This window comes from Varroa jacobsoni, unplaced genomic scaffold (genome assembly GCF_002532875.2).
Source record: "Varroa jacobsoni isolate VJ856 unplaced genomic scaffold, vjacob_1.0 scaffold_951, whole genome shotgun sequence".
Taxonomy (NCBI): Eukaryota; Metazoa; Arthropoda; class Arachnida; order Mesostigmata; family Varroidae; genus Varroa; species Varroa jacobsoni.
In genome coordinates, this window is record NW_019213853.1 from 16,080 (window position 1) to 33,719 (window position 17,640).

The 17,640-nt window shown below is 44.5% G+C and overlaps 1 long non-coding RNA gene across 1 annotated transcript in view; it reads right to left on the reverse strand.

Annotated features, from left to right (window-relative positions):
* Nucleotides 1-15,663: 15,663 nt before the first annotated feature.
* The window catches only part of LOC111265280 (uncharacterized), a 22,289-nt gene continuing 20,312 nt past the window's right edge, over nucleotides 15,664-17,640 (reverse strand). The window contains exon 4 of the long non-coding RNA XR_002683360.2: nucleotides 15,664-15,830. This is a non-coding gene — a long non-coding RNA (uncharacterized LOC111265280). The remainder of the gene's footprint in view (nucleotides 15,831-17,640) is intronic.

Below are 17,640 nucleotides of genomic sequence, written 5' to 3' on the forward strand. Positions count from 1 at the left end.
CACGCGAGCTTAGAAAGACGCTATTACGTCAGTCTTGTGGACTTCGTTCGACATATGAGTCAAGGGGGTGCTGTTGTGCCTGCTGTTGAAGCAACTGTGCTGTTTGTTAATTATTACTATCTGCTATGTGTCTTATAGTGGTTCTCTAAACAACAGATAACTAATGAGTACAAACGGGAACCATTTACCTCTCTTATACGCAGCTAACACCGGCAGACGCCTCCTTCAATTTCGAGACAGAATGGCCTATTCTGAGATACATTATTATTATTATTTAATGTAATTCAACCTTCAAACGTAATTTCAAAGATCATACTTGCGTCTACGCTCTGATTAGTTCCATAAACCGATGCCTATCTAGCTAATTTCCATGCCATGATTACCTCTACTCTATCAAAAGAAACTTCATGTGTCTACAACATGTGCGCGTTTCTTCAAGAAGCTTTGTGTTGCAGTTTTTCTCAAAGTTTTTTTTGTCGTCGACTTCGTTGAATCTGCTTCGTATATGTCGAATATACGTAGTCGCCTGCGTCATGAACCGCACTCGTGTCGCTCGTCTCGCAATCGACGCGTGTAGTACGACATTTGGCCGGTGGGTGCGCCAAGGAAAATTACAACATCCGCGTACAACAGCAGGCTCCAGCAACTGACAATGTTTCGGTGGGGGCACGAAACCACGAAAACCGAATGGAGTTTAGACGATCTGTGCCCCTCCCAGATCTTTCTTTATTGCCGAATTCGCAATATCGTGGTCTTCGATATCGAGGCCGTTATCCCTCTTTAAACGCAGCTGGCTGCAGGAGTCCGGCCATCGTGTCCTATTCGGTGTCATCCACTTTCGTATTGGGGGTCGCTGGTGGCCTTCAAGTGCAGAAAGAACCGGAGCCGGCTGCATGAGTTTCCTCCCTTCTTGTGCGTCACTTTGAGCAAAGGAGGTTTTCGCTGTTGTCGCAAATTGCATTCGACGCTCAGTCTAACGATGTGCCACTTCCCCTTCTACTATTCCTCCAGTACCTGCAGCGCCATCTCAACGACCCCCACCATTCCCCTTTCTGCCTAGAGAATCTCGATGTGCCGCGGCAAAGAGTCGATTTGTTTTCCTACTTTTGAGCGCCATGCGCCTCTCTTCCGCGACTAACCCAGGCATAGAGCAGCGTTGGCGGCATCCGTCTCATCCGTGCTCCCTGTTCCTTCACCTGCTGGCTTCTGATTCGTCAACGTTTCTGCTTTCCGGATACGGTCCACAGGAACGGCACGAAATGGACCCGAAGAGCTTAGTAGGTAAACTAACGGGGCTCGGTAGAAGCTGCAGCTTGGGTCTGAAATTGCCATGGTTTATCGCTTTCTCCGTTTGTTTTTCTCTTTGAATTTATCATCAGCAGCAGCAGCAGCAGCGGCCACAACTTTGTTATCATGATCATCATGTTTACTACGAATAATCGAAGCAAGGACAAGCCAATGGAACCAGCACTGGTAACGGAAAGCGTCGTTAGAACGAAGGAGCTCACAGGTGGAGTCTTAGCGTCACAATACGAATGAGCTGAAGCTCAGCGTCTGATCAACCCCGAGAGATGGAAAGCGATATATGGGACTCTCGCAATCGTTTCCACTGCTGCCCGTGTAATCTCCCGATGTTAGCGACACACGATGCACACATTATGGAAAGACAGGGCTATCTTTGTGCACGCACATCCCCTTTCGTAACGTCGCTATAATAGAAGCGTTTGCGGCGACTGACTAAAGTAAGAGAGTTAACGTTTGTAGTGCTATGCCCACTAACTAGGGTGATGAGGAGAATCAGTTGTAAACATTCCGCCTGTCATTGACTGACGTAGGACGGTTTCATTAAGGATTTAATTTCATATTTTTAATCTTCGAATTTAGCCGTCGAGGAGGAAGGAGAACTACATGGCGTTTGGGATGTAAATGGCTGGTTAAGATATACAATACATTTGGAATGCTGTTTAATCAAGCTTTACTTGTATGAGGTAACTTAGCTCGCGATATTGTATGACCATTATCGCGGCTGAAAATGATAGTAAGATAAATGCCGATGGTGGCGGGGACGTCAGCGACGGTGATTGTGTTGGCCGGTTTTCCTGCCTGGTTAGTATCAGTCTAAAGTTGTTTTATTCATTTTCCGCACGACCAGAGAAGTCGATTCTTGCTCGTAATTACACTTATATATATATATAGCCACACACAGACACATATGTGTATGTGTGTGGATTACATATAAACGGACGCTATACTAATGCTTCTGTGTTTACAGGCTGCACATGTGACCAAGGTACCAGCATTGCCAACAACGACGACAACAACCAGAAAGATTACGACCATTCACTATCGCTATTAGAGCCAGGAGCCAATGACAACAATTATGAATAGTAGCCACAACAACAGAGAGAGCAGCATAACAAGGAGAAACGATTATCGACAGCAATAGAACCGACAAAGGAAGCATCAAGTGTGTCGTGAAGGCCGTAGGAGCAAGGGCTAATGGAAGATAGAGACGACGACTCGGGGAACGAACCCTTTAAAAGACCACAATGTCCAGTCGATTCTAGTCGGTAATGTTGATTAGGAACGAAAATTACGAGAACAACAATAACAACAACAACAGCAGCAGTAACAACAACGGGTAGTAGCGGGTGGCCGATCGACTAGGAATTCATTTTGGTGGCATACATTTTTCATCATCTCTTTCAGCTTTTCCCAGTTTGCATTCTACATAGTCAGCATTCATCTCGCTCGTTCACTGGCTTATGCTATTGCAGAAATAGCATTCGCGTTACAGGGATTAGTGTGAGCATGAACCCGTGCCAGTGCCCCTAGGGCGACTGCTTGTCATCGTTTGTTGCCGGCCGCCATCGTGGTCGAAACAATGACAACTGTCAATGATGCACGATACCATCGTTCGGGTCTAACGCCATAGCTAAGCTTGCTAAGCTTTCGGATGGCATACCACTTGTACTTTTGTTATAATATTCTAATATATAATGAAAGTATACGAGCGAAAAGTAAAGGCAGTCACAAACGCAGAGCCCTTGTACAATACATGATAGCGTACCAAACTAACGCTGAGTAATACTAGTTATTATAGTTGTCTAGTTATTGGTGCTCGACAAACCGATCGACATTCTATTACTGCTTTCAAATCGCAAAGCAATCGCTGATGCCGTTCTTTGAGTGGTCCAAAACCCCATCCACCCCTCTATTCTCATCTGTTTAACAAACGCCTTCAGCGTACGTTTAGCGTGCGCGTCATCTGTCTACTGATTACCTTACAAACAACAGTCATTGAAGCTCCCGTTGGTCGAAGATAGATAGCCATGATGAGCGATACGAATTGGCTCAAAACTGAAGTCAGAGGTTGAAGGCCTAAATGTTTTGCTATAGCTAAATGCTAATTATGGCTATATTAAGTAGAGCGATACGCAAAACCCTTTACCTTCTAAAGAGCTGTTTAGAGTCAAGGCTAATGACGTATGTAAACGGTTACATACAGGTAAATACAGAAAGAGACAAAAGCCGAGTTCTATCGAGGAAAGGCACGTTATTAATTAATAATCAAGATGTATATTTTCCATATATGTTTATACACGTAATCTGTACAGTTGGCAGACACCGTATATATAGATTGAATTGGCCCAGATAAACGTTTACCTGCTACACTTCTAAAAGTCGCTAACTTGTTGCTTTGGTAACTGTAAACCAGCCGTGGGCTCTTCTCTATATGTCACAAAGATAATAAATATATTGTTTAAGGGACCATACGGCGAGACATATTGATTACATTGCGAATGGTATTAACAGTATATGCTCTACTTTTTACGTCGTGTATCAATACATGAATAACGTGTAGTCTTCATCCAATCAAGTTCGCACTTCTCAGTTTTAAGCAGGCCAACGTGAGCTGCGTCCTGTTTTGGGAGGCAAAAAGGAAGGTGGGCGGCATCTTTCAATAACTTGGGTTAGCTGCAGATCCTCTTTCTATTTGGCGTATTCACGATTGAGTTTAATAGATTTTTCTCACCATTGAAGATGGAAGCCGTGGGTTAAGCGAACACGGTGTATGATTTAGTGCATGAGCGCCGGACGCTCATACGGAAACTCTTGAGGCTGCAGAAGCGGGAGTCAGCGGCTTGCCAATGCAGGCGACGTGCGGTGCGCTGCACTTGAGCCTAGCAGAGGTTCGAAACGCCAGAAGCCACAAAGCAGAATGCGGTACCTACTGCCGCGACACTAGCGGCTACCACTGCGAAGATGAGCAACGGCCGCTGGCAGTTGACGGTTTATTCAGCGACTTCATTCTTCGTTCTTCGTCTTGTTCTATCGTCGGCGCCCATCCTTCTTGAATACCCCCGCAGCGGCTACGGTCTTACTGCCCACAAAGTCCCGAGACCAATTCGAGAATCTATAGAGATATAGCAAGCAGAACTCTTCGCAGGCCGAAAGAGATTCACCAACTCACGGACCAATTCATTCATTCATTCATAGGATTGCCATGCAACGGGCGTAGGGAGTTCCTCGCAGACGAAGTACTGCGTAGCGAAGGCGCAAAATGGGCTGGTGAGGAACGACCGTGCACGGCTGTAAATAGGGGATGTGGCTTTTATTCCAACCGTTTGTTGTTGTCGTCGTCGCTGTTGTGATCGGCGTTGTCGTCCGCGACGTCGTATTCTTCCTATTCTTTCTTATTATTTTTGAAGCGCGACTTCTTAGTAGAGAGAGACAAAGAAGAGAGAGAGAGAGAGAAAGAGAGAGAGAGAGAGAGAGAGAGAGAGAGAGAGAAGAGGGGGGACGTAGCTTTTCCCGCTATCCACCGCGCGGCTGCTGTCGCTTCGTCAAATCAGAATTGAATTTAAGAGGAGACTCTTCTCGTTGCTCGGCGCGACTCATTCCTTTCTCCCTGCTTGCCTCCAATCCCTAACCCCCTATCGCCTACCCTTTTCCTTGCCTCTCAAATGCCTGTTCCCTTCCGATTGTTCTCAGTTCTGACTGCCTACAGTTCCTTGTCCCAACCCTTTCTTATGCTCGGACTTGCCTCGCGTTCTATACCCCTTGCGATATCTTTCCCATATTTTCCCAATATTATCTAGCCGATATTCCCTGCGATTTGAACGACCCCTTCATTTCCCTTAAAACCCAATTTCTAAGCCCCATTCCGCACCACACAACGATGCGGGCAGTTATCCTTCACGTCTTTACAATTGGCGCGCACGCATAAGAAACGACAACAGGAACGACTCAGTTCGTTCCGACAGTTTCCTTTTTCATATCCACAGCACCTCCCCCGATGCCCCATGTGTGTGGCGGTGTTCCTGGGCTGACTCCAGTCCCGCTCCCCCTTGGCGTCAGTTCACTACCCCTCAAGAATCTCAGCGCCAGAAATCGCCTGTCGCCGCAGCTTTCGAGAAGACGGATTCAAAGCGGAAGCTGAATTGGCCGTAGCTTATCGCGATCTTCTGCTATCGTCTTTCTCGTTCATTCCTCTGTTGTGTGCCTGTTTCACTATGTGGCATAGTTCGCAATTTGCCTTCCTAACCGATGGATACTCTACCACGATTTGGAATAGTAGTTATTTGATGGCAATAGTTTGCTTATTGTAAAATGTTACCGGTATAAATGAAAGAGTGACACAAGTGGGGTCGCCCCAACTAGCCACTTACTCGCGATACTCATTCTAACAATTCTGGTCTACCGAAGCGTAGCATAAGTTGCGTCCGGAACCATTTAATAGGAATGCTCGAAATTATCTAGCTACACATATTATTCTCTTATTTATTTAGCACTTCTTACTTAAAGGTGGCATAGAGTGTAGAACTAAATAAATTTACCAAAATAACTCTGATCTGCAGCTCACGCGAAGCCATCTCAGGTAAACAGCGAAGTACGCAACATTACGATAGCCTAGAAACCGTACTAAGTGTTCTTCTATAATAATCGACAGGTGAAAATAACCAATATTCATTGTTGATTTGGTCATGAAAAAAAGAAAACGATTACCGTCTAACCTAAAATCCGTGACAAATTATACACGCCCCTAACCTAGGGCTGTGTAATAATGTACCAATCCCGTGAAACTTCCTTTCGAGAGCGCAGGCAATGGCTCCCGTCAGAAAACTTCGGACTTAGTATAGCGTGTTTAGGTTTGACCTAAGGTGCCTGACCACCTGTTGAACCTGGCAAAGTTTTCCGTCGTTAGTGTTAAAAGCTAGAAAAGTGGTCAGGGAGGCATCTCTTACCATAGGAAATAACTAAGTCAAACTATAACCCTATTAGGCTTGAGGGTAAGCTTCACGTTATACCATAGGGCTTAGTCTTAGGCGTCGTGCTGCTCTATGTTATTATTTAAAAATTATACTTTAAGTCAGTTGCTTAATTTTCAGTTATTATATAATAAGATGAAAGAATTATTCTTACATGGTTGCTGGTTTCGATAAGGCACTGTTATGAATATTGTACTGCAATTATAATGATTGGTTCTGTTCTGTCTGCAGTTAAATTGTCAATCGAAATAAAATAGTAAGACTGTCATTACCAGAGAATTGGATGTAAAAATTCGTGTCTATTAGGTACGGTTATTAAAAGGCCAATAAATAACAAGTTCTTCTATCGATACATTCACTTAATGTATGCTCGTAAGTGATGATTTTTGTACTAAATTGAACACAAAGGTCAAATACCATTTTGTTGGCTTTTTGTCGTGTGAAGATATTTTCACGAAAAGGTGATCAAGTCTACCTGTCAATAGGTCAGGCTTTTGGTCGGGGTCTTCATTCAAATGATGTCACCTCTCGAGCGTTAGTATCAAGCGACTTTTTGCCATATCAGTATACTAAAAGCCGCTTGTATTCGACGATGGCCCGTTTGTTTCAGTGAAATCAATATCCTCCCCATATTTGCTGCTGGTACTTTTGCCCCCGCCGTCGTCTCTTCAACGACCGCCTCCGGATCATCCGTTATAGTTCTCCTTTTTCAACTTGTCCCTCTTTTCCTCTTCTAACCCTGCTTTTGTTCCTGGTACATGAATATTGTTTCTCCTCACTATTAGATGTCTCAGTAAGTCATCTCTCTCTCATCGCTGGTTCTTTAGATTACAATAAATTTGCACGTTCTTACACTACATTATAATGAAACGTACTATTGGTGCAAGCTGTGGCTATGTATCGTAACTTCCTTGACACTTATCCGCTACTTACCCATACATATGCGTGATAGAATGCACGTCGCATGCGCATAGCCGACCGTCAAAATAACTATACCGTATAGAACAAATGTAACATAGAGAGCATCGTGTTATGTTAGTGATCATGCGATAAATACGTGTGGAGGTATTATACCGCTAGGTTTAGTCATCATCGTCGCTGTGCCTTAGAGCCTGTGCTAACTCATCATCGATACAGCAGCAACAGCAGTCTTCGTCCAGTTGCGGCAGAGCAGCGCTTGTGATATGGCTGCTGTGCGGGGGGCAAAATGCGCACGGCAATATGCCCATCTGTGTACGTACGTACAGCAAGTCCGATTTCTCGACTCCTTTTCCGAAGAGTGCGCTTCGTTGCCGCTGGATCGTTGTCTCCCTGTTTCCCAACAAACCCCTTCGCTGATCACGAGAGGAGGAGAACACGAAACGGAAGAAAAGGGCAGCGGTGGCAGCAAGCAATGGGGGGGGGAGGAGGGGATGGCAACGGGCCATGGACTGGTAGAAAAGAACACGCTACCGTCGTTGCATCCGCCGTCGGTGCTGCCGCCATCGTCGCTCGCGGAAAGGAGGAGCGACCGAGGAGATGACGGAGACGCTCTCAACTCGACTTGGACGAATGAAATAAAGGATTGTTTCCTCGCCAGCCAGTAGAGGCAAGAGGCTAAAAGCAGAGTCGAAGCTGGAGCCGAAGCGAACAAGGAGGCCGAAAAGCAACGGAGAAACAAAGTAAGGATGAGGAGCCGGCTAAAGACGAAGGAAGAGCGTACGAGAGAAAGTGTCCGTTGCTGCCGTCGCCGCCGCCGTCGCCGCTTGGGGAGAACAGCGGCTACGTCCTCGCCGAGCAGGCAGCTGCAGTGGCAATGGTTTCCGTGGCAAGGGCAACGTCGAAAGCAACGGCGAGAGGAATAACGGGGGTTGCATTCGCATGGGAGGCACCGAACGCGCCGGGAGCAAAAGCGCCGCGAAAAGGGGCCGTGGACGACGAAGTGGATGAACGAAGCAACCGGAAACATTATCAAATGCAATGCGTGCAAAATCGGCAGGCAGATTGAAGCAAGCTGCCCGCTCGCTCGTCTGTCTGCCTGCCTGCCTGCTTGCCTGCCGGCCAGCTGAGGTTGGGGAGATCGAAAACGGACGATCGGGGAAATTAAAAGGGGCACTGCTACTTATAGGGAACTTGCCACTAAGGGGAAAATACACAGGGGTTAAGGGATGTCTGCGGGATAGCGACTCGAAGTGGGACGGGATCGGGGACCACAGGCCACGAGCAGCAGTGGCAACGGCAGCTAGCTGCTACTGGCACGCTGGCATAGAGAACAGAGAGCGCAGCGATGTATGTGTGCAAGAGAGAGAACAGGGATAACGGGAAAACGCAGCACTGCAGGGAGCACTACCTAGAAAGGAAGCGGGAGAAGGGAGTGGCGAGATTGGTTGAGAGAAATTCCAGTCCCGCCGGTGCTGACTGGAGCCGCTAGCAGGTGGTGAGAAAGCGGACCGAAAACTGGGGCTTGGTAAAGTTGGGCCGGAGGCTGCAGCAAAAGCAGCCGACGGGGCAGCAGAATATGAATCGATCTATGAAGAAATATACGACTACGAACGAACTCCAACTCAAACGCTCGCGCGGGTGTGTTCAACGAAAGACTGAACGAATATAGCAATGCAGTAGTAGCAGAAGTAGCAGGAGCAGCAGGCCTCGCAGACAGACGTAGAAACAGCAGCAGCAACCCCCCTAGGGCGGCCGGGACCACGGCGCTGGTGCCCCAAATCCAGCACCCCCTCTTACATCCCGCCGCGTTGAAGCCCTTTCCGCTGCCGCCGCCGCCGCCGCCATCACTACCACTGCCACCACGGGACGGCAGTTCAGTGTGGCATCGGTATCCCCCTTGGCCCTTTGACAGGGGGACCGAAAAGGGGTCCTATGGCCTGCGAGTGGTAGTTTCCCTTCGGTGACGAGTGACCTGGCTGGCAGAGAGGGAAGATTGGGGACCAGTAGAGTGTTGTTCGCAAAGAGAAGCTCGAGTCGCCGAGTATTATTTCTAATTTTTAAGCACTGGAAACTCTAAAGGAGAGGGTGGTACGGCTGGTAAACGGACAGCACAAATGTACGACAGCGCGCCAAATACGTCCAAAACGAGCGAAGAAACGAGACGAGCGAAGCAAACGAACGAATCATCGACGAGAAATGGCAACGAAACTATTATTGTATACGACGACGACGACGATACACCGAGAGATGAAGAATTGGGCCGGAAGTGGGGAGAGTGGGACACACCCACAGATGGCTGGGAAGCGATTGACGTTTTCGAATTTGTTAGCTGAGACTCGTGATTATAGAGGGATTAGTTGTGTTGTATATTCAACTTGCAGCTAAATTGGTTCTAATACAAAAAGATGACTCAGCGGAAAATATTGCCGGTGGAAAACTTTATTTGACGCACTTGTGGACTTATCGTTTCGTCTGCTCAGTGATCGTTTAGATTATGCGATCTGGCTAAGCTTAAACCTTGTGGCGCTTTGGCAAACTGCATAAAACTAACTCTGCTGAAAAGTGAAGACATTGAAAACGTAAATTTCCCATTCGCTGATTTACCGCTGTGGATGATCCTGTCGCTTTAATCGCACGCTTTCACGGCTATTGAATAAATACGTCGCAAATTCTGTCCCTTCTACGAGATGGTTCCATGCTGAACATTGCGATCTGATATCCATAAATAACTAATGGATCATCTACTAAACCCTTCCACTGACCGGTCTAGGAATTTTCCTTTACGGAGCGTAAATTGTTTAGACGTCTTTATTATTTACTGGATTCATAAGTGTTGTGGCCGTGTGTTACTCATTACAACTGGTCTTTTTCTGCTAGCGATCGTACTCGAAGATTTTCAAAGGGCATTCTCGACAACAACCCTATCGAGAAGGATCCACGACTAATACGATGACATTGAGCTAATTTGGAATTCAAATAGCGATATCCAGATCTGATATACACCATCTGGATAGAGACAGGTGCGCCGGCGATCAACTATAGGCTAAATGGGACCAACTGCGTCGATCATGACCTTCATCAAGTCTCTTGAACACAACGACGTAGTAAACGGATAGGACTTCTCACATAGGACAGCATTGTTGAAAAAAGCCAACGTACACACGCCGGCGCCCTGCTTCACTACAACTTCACCGGCGTTCCATTGATATCAAAATGGGTGGCGTCAGAACAATTAGATTGATTAATAAAAGAGGCAAACAGAGGTCACGCAGGTAGAAAATAATAGCGACCATAGTCATCTCGGTGGAACACGCGCGTATGCGAGCCGACGAACGAAAACATATAGACAACGAGTCGATTTAGCAATGCGATTACATTCGTACACGAGACAAATACTCGACTATACTTATCATAGAGACGACTTCGGATACTCACCGAAACGCAGTACCATGTGCGTCTCCTCTATGGGCTCGAAGAGTTTCCTAGAGTAGACTATCGTGAACAATAGGAGGATGACCGCGTTGCGGCACATATGAATGAACGCTGACTTATCCAGCCAACAGTGTCTAATAAAAATTACCGGGCCGAGATGCCCAATGGACGTTGCAAAACGTTCTACGCAGTAAGTAGTTCTACGTTTCGCAAACTGGTGCGGCGCCGGCCTACCAACATAACATTAAATAAATCACGCAAAAATCTCCCGGCCTATTATTTGTATTATCAGATAGAATTATTATCATTGTCAGATAGCTCACTACCAAACAATAGGTTACTCATCTGATACTTGCCAATCGATACCAAACTAAAGAGTAAATCAAGCTTTTAATAGAAAATCCGAGTCAGTTTTACTCGGTACAACATCGCTCGTTTGTTGATACTTAAGCTTTTCGTTCGTATAGCGGCAACGGTCGCTACTCCAGTTGAAGCAGTCCATCGACCGTGCAGCTAGATCAAGCAGCGGGCAGAATTCTCTCCTGGGCCGATAAAACTGCATGAGACATCAAAACCAAGATACAGGCAGTCGAACGAATAGAGATTTCTTTTCTTGCTTTTGCAACGAGCCACCGCCAGCCGCCGCGGTAACTCATCCATGCGGTTGGTACCAGCAACGAACAAAGGACAAAAAAATAAAAAACCTGCTTTTGCGTGGGTCTGTGCGTGTGTTAGAACAAACGCTGCTACCGCTTCTACTGCTCCGTGGTGCCGCCGTGGCAAGAGAAAAGACAGATAGCTAACGAAATACGAAGAATTGGAAAGAAGATGACGCCGTCGAACTTTGCATGTTAGTGAGTGCATGCGCCGGTCGAGTGTGCGTGCGTGCGTGCGTGTGTGCCTGTGCGTGTATGCGCGCGTGTGCTGGAGCGATGGCCGATTCGAAGGAGCAGGAGGAGGCAAAAAATAGCTGCCTAAGGACTGCTACACTATATACGCGAAGAATTAAGGAAATATGGGACCCGGGAAGAAATATGCGCTGCTAAGCACACCGAACGGAGGACTGTGAGGAGAAAAGGGCATCTAGGTATTGCATGGGGCAAGAGGCGAGAAGGGGCTAAATTCGTCAGGGAAATCGTCATCGCTTCGTTCGTCGTGGAAAAACGATGAGGCCCACACTTTGTTTGCGAGAGGTATTATAGATAAATCGTAGCGTTAAAGAGCGGGTAGATAGATGGTGGCGAAGCACACCGTATGCAACGTCGGCCATGGAGTAGGTTCGCTGCTCATCGTCAGAGCAACGTAACAAAACAGAAGGAACGAAAAACGCAAAATGCAAGCGGAAGCAAGCACAAATGACATCACCGAGGTGCTGGAATAATAATAAGAAGAAGAATGATGATGATGAACAACCATCATCACTGCCGTCGCCAGCATCAACATGCAGCCGTGCAATTCGACCAAATACAATTGAAGTGTGACGAGAAGGAACGAGGCTATGAAGAGCGATGACGTGCTACCATCCGATGCGGCCCCAGCCAGCGCGGCTGATGAACAAGAAGCTCTTAGTTTTCTAGTGACAGGGTTAGCACAATAGCGCTACGAGTGTTGATGTAGAGTTGAGGTTCAGCTAACGGTTGCAACGAACGAATCAACTTGGTACCATGTTCATGTTGCCTTCTTTCAATTTCTAGTCATATCGAGAAAAAAGAGTAATATGATGAAGCTTTGAGAACGCCAATAACCTTTGAAGAAGGACAGCGGCCCGGAATTTTTTCCATTTCTATTTCTGGCAATTAATTCATCTCGTAGGAGGAATTTTCCTTCCGGAACGTCCTTTAATTTCTCTATCAATGACGCGGCTATTTTTTCAAGCCTATATGACGAATATAGGCCGACAGGCTTGTTCCTCACGAACCACGGTGTGTACGTAACTACTCAAGTGCTCAGCTAGCGTTTGTGCGCACAATGAAGCGATTATTATCATTGTTGTATCGTGCTGCAAAACTTCAATATACTCAGTGATTTTTTTCATTGAGCTTCAGACTCAAAGCTTTATTGCAAATACAACAATAACAGCAATGCGAACGGCAGCCCCCTGTCTGAAAGGGACCTAGAGTCATTGCTTTAATGACGCATAACTATATAATCTATGTTAGATACTTAATATTGTTGATAAAGTCGCCTCATTAGTTAGCAGCGCAGTAAAAAACAGTGACGATACCGCCAGCACCCGCCTCGCGATTTCGACGGTCTCACTCTCTTTCTCTCTGTATAGAATTAGTGGCCGTTGAGCTTGTCATGTAGCGGTAAAAGTGATGAAATAGCCGTCTTCTGTATTGTCGACGAATGCGCTAGTAGTTTTTGCAATAATAAGTGTAAAAAAATTGTCCTCTTCAACGATGAGACAGACGATTGAAAACAGTCACGGCAGCGAAGAGCTTAATAGGGGGGCAGGAGAGTTAATCGGCTAGTACAGGACATCACATTTAAGCCACATTGCCACAAGCTAGTGGAGTCTATTCGTCTACCTGTCCGCTAGTAAACGTTCCCTGAGAGTCCGCATTCTGCCGCAATTCAGATGAAGAGCGGGTCTGCGTGGGAACTGAATAAGCAACAATGACCGATACTGTTCCGCCGATAGCCTAGGGAGATCTCTATGAGAGATAGCGGTGAATTGAACAGAGCATGCAGGATGCAAATAGTTTTTTCGAAGGGGAAAGTTAAAAAGAAGAAGTGGGTAAAGAGCTATGAGGTTGGAGATCGAGGGGTCTAGTGCCCCTTGACAACCCCGAGAGTCAAGCCATCACTTGTAATTGCTAGTGCTAGCCCGGCGTATCCGCCCTGCCAGCCGAACGTTTGGTAACACTTAATAGAAGTGAATAATTGGATCGTCGACGAGTGTCGCTTAACCCGTTATTATAACTTTAGCTGACCGAACGCACCGGCCGATCAAGCTCGCTGCTGCAAGACTCAAAACTCGGATCGACCAACGAGACGACGAAATACATTGCAGATTTGCAAAAGTTCGCGGGCGGTGTGAGGCGACTTGGATTTTGAAGAGATCCGACCAAAATGGGGTCCAAAGGCAGCCAATGAAAATACCCGCCAGGACTTGCAATACCTAGGCCCAGGTGTACTTGTCACTCCGTTTCAGATAAGTTTACTAGATGAAAGTTTAAGTGGGACCAGTGCAAACAGCTGGCAGTAACTGGCAATTAGACGTACCGTATACGTGGGGGAACGCAACAAAAGGGAATGAGGCAATGTTAGCGGCACGTTCCGACATAACAGAAAGATGAAAACGCGATTTGCACGCTACTTTTTGAGCCAAATTTTACTCGAAGCATTCACGCATTGACATGAATAAGCTCTAGTATGGAAGCAGTAAATGTGAACGTGGCTATTATTCGTGACCTAGGACTGCACTTTTTCTAGTGGGGCTGATTCGAAAGGCATATCCTTTTATATTTGCGGGGGTACCCGGGGAAGGAGAGGGTAACGGTCTAAGCACACTTTTCTGTAAATTAAAGAAACATTTGTTAGAGTTACACGAAAATAATAAAACTAGGCACTTAAGCCAAGGGCGAAACGTAATGAATGACCGATTTTCCCTCTGTTAGGAGGTATTAGTCATCGTTGGTACGAGAAAGGAGCCTAGGATAGAACACAACTTTATTGATTTATTTACATTATTGTCCTAGATTCTTGCGACGCTACGCATAGTTCTTCTTTTTCATCACAATGTTTCAATATCTGGCATTTTGAAACTTCTGAAGACGTTTAGAAAGCCACTTAAAATAAAATAAAATAGAAAAAAAAAAGTATCACTTAAACAATACTTAAGAAACAATTAAATGTTCGAATTACCTTTTCTCTACACCATTATATAGTAAATTAAATTACAAAACTCGACTCGTTTGTAAGAAAAATTGATAGTTATTGTATAGCCGTACACGAAATTATGACTACCTTTTTTTTTTTCATTTGTAGGTGAAAGGGAAAAGTAGTAGTTTATCTTTTGTTATCATTTTGTTTTAGAAGGTAGTGCCTACCTTGGCATCTGGCCTAACCTTCACGAACTATGCATTAGCTGTATATACTTTCTGTATATATATATATATAACTTCCGTTTCATAGGCTTTTATACGCTCAGTAAAGCTGAAATCTTTTATAATAAGGATATATAAAGGATAACTTTTCAGAGATCATGAATGAATTTTGTGGCGGGTAATTTGTGAATTATTAGTGCTGCAAAGAAAGAATACTAAAAAAGGAAACTATAGATAGCGTTCTATACGGCCTGTTCCTTTTTCTTAGGAGAGTGCACCTTTTATTGAATGAATTAGTTTTTTTAGTAGTTCGCAAAGTGTATCCTATTGAGGTTTTAGGCATAAGCGTTCCATTTAAGTTGCTTGTTTGAAAATCATGAAGAAGATGAGTTATTACTTTTATTCAGCTCGTCGACAGAATGCTCCAGAATCGCTGACGTACTTCATTTACTTTTCTAAGTGTTATTACTTTAGTACTCGGAAGATACTAAATCGACATTAGAATATACATCTAAAACAGTTTACCGAAATCCGACATTGAATCTTTAATACATTAAATCACACTTCAAGTCGGATAGTTTTTGTACGGACATAAATAACCGTGTAAGCGGATACGCCGGCTTCAGTAAATTTGCGTTCTAGACCGGCCCTAGTAAAAGATAACATCCGCTTCGTATCGATGTAACTTTTCGAAGCGCTAACTTCGCATAATCTGAATATCTTTCCCTATGAGTTGTAATTTTGAAGTTGAAGCCCCATTGTGAAGATTTACCAATTCTATCTATAATAGTTTTCCCTTAGTCTATCCAATATGTGTCCACCATTCGAGCATATAAGGAAAAAAGGGAGAATCTACCAAGTGTTATTGGATAAATTCGTATAACTCTTCAACCAAAGGGACACAATAATAGGACTGCGTCTCAGTAGAGATCCTACCTGAAAATGAATGTATGTTTGTCGTAGTTTTTTTTTTATGTGCATTTTTATTGAATGTCGACTCCCTGTGGAACTCGGATCTGTTGACTTTGCTCTCTTCATCTTCAGCTAGAGAACTCGACTAAAACTTTCTATCCTCAACATCGCTATTAAAGAAACCATTCAGTCCTCAATCAATGTCTTGCGCTGTACACGTACGAATAGGTCGCCTGTGGAACTTACATCCGAAATTAATATAATTTACTTAATATAGACTAACCTATGTATTTATCGATTAAACATATTTTGGCCGTCTCCGATAGACATATTGTTATGAGAGGCTTCACAAAGGTCTCCTTTTTGTCGATGATAATTACATTGACAATACGCTCCTCACACATTCTCCTTTAGATTTGATCTTATCTGTCTGTAGGCAGTTTCTGTCTTGAACATAGCTATAGTCCTTTTACTTGCGCCCAAATCATGGTTATCTTCACAGACGTTTCTGTTCCCGAGCCCCTACCGAGTAGACATCTAGCGGCGAGGTCTATTTGAGTGAATCAATCATATTCTATTTTAGTACTCACGTCTAACCCTCTAAGGTCGTTTACGTATATTGATATACATACCTGCAGCTATCTAGAACTCACGCGTTGTAAGGTGCGGGAACTTTATCTCCTTAAAGAATATTGGTCGAAATCATCAAGCTCAAATCTTTCAACGTATTAGGTTATATAAATTATACGAGGGCGTTTACCTTTGGGCAAACAGTGGCAAACAGTTGCTTATAGAAGTTATTCTTGGTACCAGAAAAAGCCCAGTTATTTCTATCATGGCGACATGTGATTTTTGGAACTTGAGCAGAGCCTAGCTATTGTTTAATACGTTCTCGCGGGGCAAACCCTCACCGAAATAAAAAAAAACCTCGTCTTTGCTTAAAGTAGCACGTTATTTACGAGTTTTTATGCGGCATATATTCGGAAAAAAATCGGGGAGATTTTCAATTATGCTAACTAGATGATCTCTAAAAGTTTAGATTTAAAGAGTTGCCGAAAATAACATGACTGATCTGAGCGGATTTTTGTGCAGAAATATCAACTGCCCATATGATAATCTCTGACTGTCTTTTTGAAACTTTTGCGCGTTCTTTATTGTTTGAACCCATATATTTTTAGGGGTTCTGGTCTGCTATCATGCCAGCACGTAATTCCGCTGAAATATATTGTATTTGAACGACCTTTTAAGAAGTTATCACTTACCACGCTTATAATTAAGCGGATTAAAGAAAGAATACTGCGAAAATAATTAATAAATACTGTTTTTTTTATGCTGAAGGTGTAATTGCAATCAACATTGTCGGCACATACCGTTATAGTATAATGGAATAAACGTTGTCGTCAAAGAAGACAATTTATAATACATGTAAAAAGTTTCATTGAGATATCTGGTTTGCTTCAGATGCATTTTTGGGAATAACTTGCGAGAAAAGGTCTGGAGTTAGGCGCCGCGGTACCTTTAAATCATCACTTGATGATAATATGAGACTTGCTCGTCTGCTTTCAGTAGCCAATTCTTTTTATCTTCTGTTTATTCAATAGCGTTTTATGCACTTCTGCTTTGTTCCGCTATATAGTGGCTCTTTTTCTCATAATAATTTTAAAAGTAAAACCTTTCAAACCATCAATGCCCCTTCTGATCATCCAAGTTTTTTGTCGTATTCGCTGGTGCACCATTGGTATAGATACGACTAGTGCGCCCTTCTTCTACCTGCATTGTTGACTATTTACAATGGTGCTGGATTGGTGGCAAGGCAGATGGGCGGCAAACGGGGGCTTTTCGTCGTTCAGTCTGAAAGCAATCCGTTCGTCGTATGTATATATTTGTTTATGTCTAGTTATAGAACACCGATCGACAGGAGCACGGCAGTAGACGACTGTGAGGACAGATAGAAAGAGAGCTTGTTGAAGCGCCGGGAAATTGATATATATTAAACGAGGCTATGCTGTTGAGAATGAAACAAATACTGAGGGGCACGATAGCGCGACTAC